This window comes from Cygnus olor (genome assembly GCF_009769625.2).
Source record: "Cygnus olor isolate bCygOlo1 chromosome W unlocalized genomic scaffold, bCygOlo1.pri.v2 SUPER_W1, whole genome shotgun sequence".
NCBI lineage: Eukaryota > Metazoa > Chordata > Aves > Anseriformes > Anatidae > Cygnus > Cygnus olor.
Genome location: NW_024429070.1, coordinates 1,390,756 through 1,398,822, shown reverse-complemented (window position 1 = coordinate 1,398,822; position 8,067 = coordinate 1,390,756). Strand labels below are relative to the sequence as shown.

General features: G+C 46.5%; 1 long non-coding RNA gene across 1 annotated transcript; it reads left to right on the top strand.

Moving 5' to 3' along the window:
* On the top strand, positions 1 to 6,637 carry LOC121062908. The gene is made up of 3 exons (XR_005815730.1): positions 1 to 27; positions 1,191 to 1,197; positions 6,566 to 6,637. It is a non-coding gene; the product is annotated as an uncharacterized LOC121062908 (long non-coding RNA).
* The last annotated feature ends 1,430 nt before the right edge of the window (positions 6,638 to 8,067 follow it).

The window sequence follows — 8,067 nt, the reverse complement described above, 5'->3', positions numbered from 1 at the left end:
TTTCAAATTTCTTTTGACTTTTTTACTGTTTGAAGTGGTAATGTTTCTTCACTTATCTGACTTGACACCGTGATTTTCACCTAATTGTCCTAAGGAGTCTGGTTGTCTGCATTTTACAAGGTCGCCTGCTAAGTTTTCTTATCACTGCAAGCATATCTCAATACCCCATTCCTCACCTTTAAACAATGTAACTCTGCAAAAACAACATTTTTGTTCCCACAATTCCCCCCTTTTCTTCTTTATAAATTGTTGATTTTTGCAAAACTTTTCTCTAAGGTGTAATTTGGTAGATATCTTCCTCTTCTTCACCTTTTTTGCTTTCCATCTCCTCTAATATCATCATCTTATCTGAGTAAGGTGGTGGCTCCATGGTCATTTGTTTCAATAGTTCAGTTTCAATTAACCGCTGGACTAGTCCTCTTACACAGGGGATAATGCAACAACCGATGGCTGTCAAAACTCCTGCTACTACGATCAAGGATGTAAATATGCCTAATTTTTCTGCCAATTCACTGGCAAGGGTGGTAAGCCCTTGCAATGCTCTAGTTATTATGCCATCCGGGGCAGTATTGTTGGGTATAAAAGTGCAACAACGGTTGCTCAGTATCACACACACACACCTCCTTTCTCTGCAAGCATCATATCTAATGCTATTCTGTTTTCCCAAGCCATTTTGCTGGTGGCATCTAGTTGTTAAGCAGTTCCTCTTATCGCATGCCTTGTATAATTTATGAATCTCTGCTGATTATAATAAATATAATTAATCCAATCCACATTCTTATTGATTGTTACCCACCAGAACAATGATGACTCAAACCCTGCAGCAATTTGATTCCTGGCTTCCTGTTCATCGGGAACTCCTCTAGGCACCCCAATAGAATCTATGTAGACTCTATCATCGAATGATACTCCTAAGCTTCTTCTACTTCTTCTGGGTATTTGTGATGTTTCTCTTTCAAATGCCAGGGCGAAGGGTATAGCTAATTGAACAAGTGCACAAGTGCCTCCCCAATTAGATGGAAGGGTGGACCGTAAGATCTTCCCTCCACAGTACCACCAGAGATCTGCCCTGGGGATCTCAAGTCTTGAGCAGTTTCCCATCAAGTCCTTGGTAACATTCAGGGTCCCAGTGCACAAGGCAAATTCTCCCAGATGACGGGTAGCACTCACACCCTGCCGTGAGAGGCAAGCTGTATGGTTACCTATAGCTGTAGAGAATGCAGGGGGAACCCTGATATTGCTATCACGCAAGGAAGGGAACAGCAAAGAGAGAGACTTACAGGCCTCATTTCCCCAGGCAGTCTTTTCTTGGTACAATGCAGTTATACATCGCATCCCCTGGGAATCCTTGGTCCACCTCAATGTGAAGGGCACTATCTGGGCAATCGGTCAATCCGAGGCACAAGCATAGCAATTGCTATTGTTGAGACTCTGGACAGTATATTTGACCCATTCTATCCAGGCATTCACATCCCCATACCCTGTTTCAATCTCAAATGTTTGAACTGCCGCATTTCAAAGAGGGCCTCCTGTTTTCTCTCCTGTTTTCTCCTTGAGTTTCTTCCTTTCTCTGATGGCAATAGAGGATCGTTTCCATACAGCTATTCTCAATCTGGCTGTTGGGTCTCTCCCAGTTATTTGTTCTCTCTGCTCAGTTGTCGTTGGGCATTTAAATCTCCACAAGCTAACACCTCACAAGCATCAAACTTGACGGACTGTGGTACATAACCCTCTGTCACAGTCAGCCATATTTTGACGGGGTATCCCGTCTTACTATTATCTGGTCATGCCTTTTCCAAGTTGCCAATTGACCAAGGCCTTCTCTGAGGCCTACAATCACTAGAAACAAAATTAATAATTGATTTTTCCCTGTCATTATTTTTAACCCTTAGGTTTCCAAATAATTGTCAATACAAAGAATAAGATGTACACTACTACTAGAACAAAAACCCCTTGGGAGCACTTCAATTTGCTATAGCCCAGTCCCTTCTCTCAGTCACAAGTCACACTCATTAATTACCTGTGAAAATAAAAGGTTACTTTACAATTGTAAGCTTTTATCCTGCTCAGAGTCCACTATGAGATTTTTCTCTTCGATTTCAGATTCCAACAAGTCTTCTGTAGGAACAGCTTCCCAGGTACTAGGGTCGACAGATGCCTTCACTCGAGTATAGTGAGTCCAACCTTTTTCCGCAGTCCTCACGGCTGTTTCAGTGGTTAGTAGTACTTGGAAGTGTCGTTTCCATTCAGGCCGGAGTTGATCCTTTCCAGGTCTGAATCAGGACCCAATTTCCCATGGGTCCTGAGAGATGACAAAGAAGAGGACAACCCCAGAATACAGTTCTTAAGAAAACTCTCTCTTGTTTTGAATTGTGGTATCTCATCCCTTCTGCCCAGATAGGGTAATCCGAACAGCATCTCATACGGTGAAATTCCTATATCCTTTCTTGGTGCTGTTTGAACCTGGAGGAGTGCTAAAGGTAAGCATTTTACCCAAGGAAGTTGGGTTTCTAACACTAATTTAGTTAATTGATTCTTTAAGGTCTGGTTCATTTGCTCCACCTTCCCAGGAGAGGAGGGGTGCCGGGGGTGTGAAAATCCCACTCAATCTCTAAGGCCTGCATTAACCCTTGCAGTACTTGTGAAGTGAAATGACTTCCTTGATCTGAATCAATGTTTTCAGCTATCCCATATCTAGGGACTATTTGCTCCAGTGATACCTTAGCCACCGTGTTTGCAGTGGCAGATACCGAGGGGAAAGCTTACACCCATCCAGTCACGTGGTCAATTAGGACAAACAAGTACTTAAGTCTCCCTGCTTTAGGTAACTCAGTAAAGTCTACCTGTATACTTTGGAAAGGTCGAATCTCTGGCTCCCATCCCCCTCTAGGTGGGTTACGGATGACCTTTTTATTTACCTTTTGACATATGGTACATCCTCTGCATATTTGCTTCACTAAAGTGTATATTCCTACACAGACATCCTGTCTTAGCACAACATCACACATTGCTTGCACCTCCCAATGACTCTCTTGATGTAAAACAGCTAATATTTGCCTCATTGGTGCTTTATTCAGCATTTCTCTCCCATCAGGGAGTATCCATTTTCCCTCAGACTTCCTGGTTCCTGATTCCTTAAAAAAATCTTTCTCTTAAAACTTTTTAGTTCTTTCTTAGTTTTCAACAATTCCCTGAATCCTCTCTGGATTTATTCTCTGTTTTCCCTCAGACACTAGATGCCTTAAATACTTGACTTCTCTTTCTACATACTGTAATTTATTTTTCAGTACTCCCAAGCCCTGCTTTCCCAGAAAGTTGAATAGCTTGTTAGTAGCTTCCTTCACAACTGTTTTCTCCTGTCCTGACATTAAACGATCATCCACATTTTTGTAACAGTAATTCCTCCTTGGGAGGTTGGAATTGCTCCAAAATCTGTTCTAGAACTTGCCCAAATAAATTTGGTGGCCCTGTAAACCCCTGAGGTAAAACAGTTCATCTGTATTGTTCCTTCCGCCCCATTTCAGGGTCTTTCCAGTCAGAGGTGAATATATCTTTGCTCTCAGGGCCTGAGAGCACTCCATTAATAACACTGTTATTCCAGTCTAAAAATTTACTATTTGAATGCCCAATTTCATCATCTAATCCCTTCCCAACAAGTTAGTCCCTGCCTCGGGTACATACAATAATTGCCCAGAGATCATTTTATCCCCTAGTCTCAGCTTGGTATCCCCCAAAGGTGGCACTGTTATCCCAGCCCCTTCTACCCCCATCACTTTTTAGGGTTTCATTAGTTAATTTAATCCCTGATACTTTACAGGCCAGTAATGACCTAGCTGCCCCTGTGTATTGGGTTTGATGGCAATGTTCGGGGGCGGGGGGGGGGGGGGGGAGCTGCAGTGGCAGCCCCCACGAGGAGAATCCAGAAACCACCCCGTGGCAGATAAGGGACAATTTCAGCCAGCCCCAAAGGGGCCCACCGCTGCCCAGAGCCAAGCCATGAGCAACACGGTCCCTGGCTCTGTGAGAGCACATCCACGAAAACAAACAAACAAACAAACAAAAACCTGCTGCTCAACAGCAGCTGGGAGAGGGAGGAGTGAGAAACCTCCTCGCAGACACCAAAGTCAGCACAGAAGGAGAGGGAGGAGGCGCTCCAGGCGCCGGAGCCGAAGCCCCCTGGGGCCTGTGGAGAGGCCCCTGGTGGAGCAGGCTGTCCCCCCCAACCCCCCCCTCCCCGATACTTGGGAAACTGACCAAACACCACAGCAAATATACCAAAACTTCTAGACTGTTACTTAGATAATACCTACATCCTCTTTCCCTGCTCATTCAACTTCAAACAGCTCTGTCAAACATTACATACCACACCTTTAACACCTTCAGTAACCCTTTTTAACACTTCTTTTTATCTTTCTCCAGCCTGTACTTTCACCAAAGTCTCAGTCATTGGCCAACTTAATTCCATACCTTTCTCCCTCCAGGATGCTGAAACAGCATATCAGTATACCATATTTCATCCCATTTTCCTTCTCTCCTCCTTCTTCCACTCCGGATATTCCTATTTGAAGTGGCCAGCCTGGCCACACTTAAAACATCCCATCAAAGCCTGTCCCTGCTCGGATTCAGGCCACTACACAGGTAGCTTTCCTTGCCTGCCATTCCTTCATCTCTCTTCCTCTCCTTTCCATCCTGGCCCCGACTCCCCCTGAAGATTTTCTTCCTCTTTCTCCAACCCTCTGCCTCACTACCTGCTACACTCTCAATACCATTAGTTTCACTCTCTGCTTTTCCTTCTCATCTCCCCTCCTGACACACACCTTCAGGGCCTCCTGCAGGAGGGCCCCCCCCCCAGTGACTGTTCACTACATCCCCCCACCTTCTGGAGCATTTTCTGTGTATCTTGCCAGGCTTTAATCACAAAATGAACTTTCAAGAGCCCTTGGGATACCGGGTTCTTGGGATTCATCCCTGAGTACTTTCTCATTCTGACACCCAGTCAATATGATTTCTGTGTTGCACACTATTATTATTCCAGCCAGGATCGGCAAGTGGGTATTTCTGCCCTGCCGGTATTACCCCTGGTCCTGGAGGATGAGCTCTTTCCCATTTTTGTATAGCAGCTCTCCTCCTGATCATTCCCATTTCTTTCCCTGTAAACAAAATACTTATATACATAATTCCCCCCCCAAGAGTATAAGTTAAGTCCTAGGAATTTGTCTAATAGTTCAGCTAGCCTGTTGGGGTCCTCAATTAAAGACTTCATCTCCTTAAAACTCCTAACCTCTCTGCTGGTAAGGAGGGGGGGAAGTTCACTTAAGAGGATACAGTTAGTGTTAGCACTGTTAGTATCAGGGAAGGCAAAATTCTCAGTACCTCTTCTACCTTGTTCTAATTCTTGCCAGAGCCTAGAGTACGCTCTTCTCTAGGGACAGTGTTAATTGCAGTCCCTGGCTCCCTTCCTGGAGCTACTGCTGCTGCCACCGGTGCAATATTAGGATTATAGGGAGCATAACTTGGCTCCTCCTCCGAAAAAAAAAAAAGGAATCTTATTGTTTACACATAAATTTAAAGCCTGAATTTTCATCAGGCCCTTATTTTGGCCAAACTACTGCTGTTTCCTTAATTGGTTCTTTTGTCCAGACTAATACACAATATTTAACCTTTTTTTTTTTTATCATCTCCTCTAATTTTGAGATTATTTTTCCAATTTCTTATAATTCTTCAGGAAGAACTTTTGGTAGGCACTCCCCCAGGGATGTTTCCCTGTCCCCTGGAACTCATATTTCCCATTTTTCCTAGCCCTTGTCAGTGTGCTGCTACAGAAATTTACCTCCTGCAGGGTACCAGACACTAACATTCCGATTCTCGAAAATGGGGGTGTACTGCCAAGCACTTCCCCGTGCAAGGACTTACCATACACCAAATTTCCTGAGACTCTTCCTTTCTCTCTCTTATCTCACGCTTCTTCCACCTCCGGCCGTGCCCCTCACAGAGCTACGGAACCGCGGATCAGGACTCCACACTCGCTTCGTACAAAAGTACGTCTCAATCACACGTCACACAGTCTCACCCGACCCCCAAGGCAATACTTAATATTTCTTACCTTGGTCTGTGCACAGAGTTACCGGATCAATTCTTAAACCTGGAGTGCCTACCTTCTTCCCTTCCCCACTACTTCATGGATCCTGCCTCTTTAATCAGTCTCGGGCCCTCTGTCAGCTCTCCGCAGAACTGCCACCGTTGATGCACAGGACCACTGAAATCAGCGGGGCATGCCTTCCTGCTGCTGCGGCGGTGGGGCTCCCCGGTAGGTGACTGGATCCCGGACGAGCCCCCAAATTGTGAGAAACACTCCGTAGCCAATAACTTAGGCTCAGGCGAGGATCTCAGTGAAGTAGTAATTTATTCGCGATTGCAATGGCGGGCGTCCCACAAGCAGGAGAGCGCACCTACTAGTTCCAAAACACAGTTTATATACTTTTTGATGACAGGACCCTCCCCTGTTTCCCCACTGAGTGGGTAATCCAGGTTCACAATCTATCTGGTGCTTCACAGACTCTTTGAGGTGGTAATGTTTCTTACACAGTGATTTCCGCCTAATTGCTTTAAGGATTCTGGTTTTCTGCATTTTACAAGGCTGTCTGTTAAGCTTTCTTATCACTGCAAGCATATCTCAATACCCCATTCCTTACCTTTAAACAATGTAACTCTGCAAAAACAACATTTTTATTCCCACAATATCAAGGATAAAAGGGTCATTAGGGGCAGTCAACAAGGCTTCACCAAGGGGAAGTCGTACTTGACCAACCTGATAGCCTTTTATGAGGATATAACTGGGTGGATAGATGATGGAAAGGCAGTGGACGTGGTGTATCTTGATTTCAGTAAAGCCTTTGACACCATCTCCCACAACATCCTCACAGCTAAACTGAGGAAGTGTGGTCTGGACAATCGGGTAGTGAGGTAGACTGTGAACTGGCTGAAGGGAAGAAGCCGGAGGGTTCTGGTTAACGGGACGAAGTCGAGTTGGAATCCTGTATCTATTGGAGTCCCTCAAGGGTCGGTACTGGGACCAGTTGTGGTGGTTTTACTCGGGTGGGCAGCCGAGCTCCACGTCAGCCGTTCTCTCAGTCCCCCTCCTCAAAGGGAAAGGGGGAGAAAATATGATGCAAAGGGCTCAAGGGTTGAGATAAGGACGGGGAGATCACTCAACAGTTATCCTGACGGGCAAAACAGACTCAGAGTAGGGAGACAGTAAGATTTATTGCCTTTTACTAACAAGCTAGAGAAGTGAGAAACAAAGGAAAGAAACCAAAAACGCCTTCCCCCCCATCCACCCTCTTCCACCTCCTCCCCCCGAGCGGCGCAGGGGAACGGGGGAATGAAGGCTGAAGTCAGGCACTTCGTCTCCGCTGCTCCTTCTCGGTCACTCTCTTCCCCTGCTCCAACATGGGGTCCTTCCCACAGGATGCAGTCCTTCCCAAACTGATCCTGCGTGGGCTTCCCACAGGAAGCAGCTCTACAAGAACTGCTCCCCGTACCACGGGGTCCATCCCTCAGGAGCACACTGCTCCAACCGGGGTCCCCCATGGGCAGCAGCTCCTGCCAGGTCACCTGCTCCTGCGTGGTCTCCTCTCCACGGGCTACAGGTCCGGCCCGGAATCTGCTCCGGCAGGGGTCTTCCACAGGCCGCAGTCTCCATCGGTGCAGGTCCACCTGCTCCACTGTGGTCTCCTCCACGGGCTGCAGCGTGGAACCCTGCTCCACCATGGTACTCCATGGGCTGCAGGGGGACAGCCTGCTTCGCCACGGTCCTCACCACAGACCGCAGGGGACTTCTGCTCCGGTGCATGGAGCACCTTTCCCCCTCCTTCTTCACTGACCTTGGCTCTTGCAAAGCTGTTCCTCACTCCTCTCTCTCTCCCAGCTGCTGTTCCCCAGCAGTTTTATTTTTTTCCCCTGTCTTAAATATGCTCTCACAGAGGCACAAACGATATCGCTTATTGGCTCGGCTCTTGACAGCGACAGGGCCCTTATCTAACATGGGGCAGCTTCTGGATTCTTCTC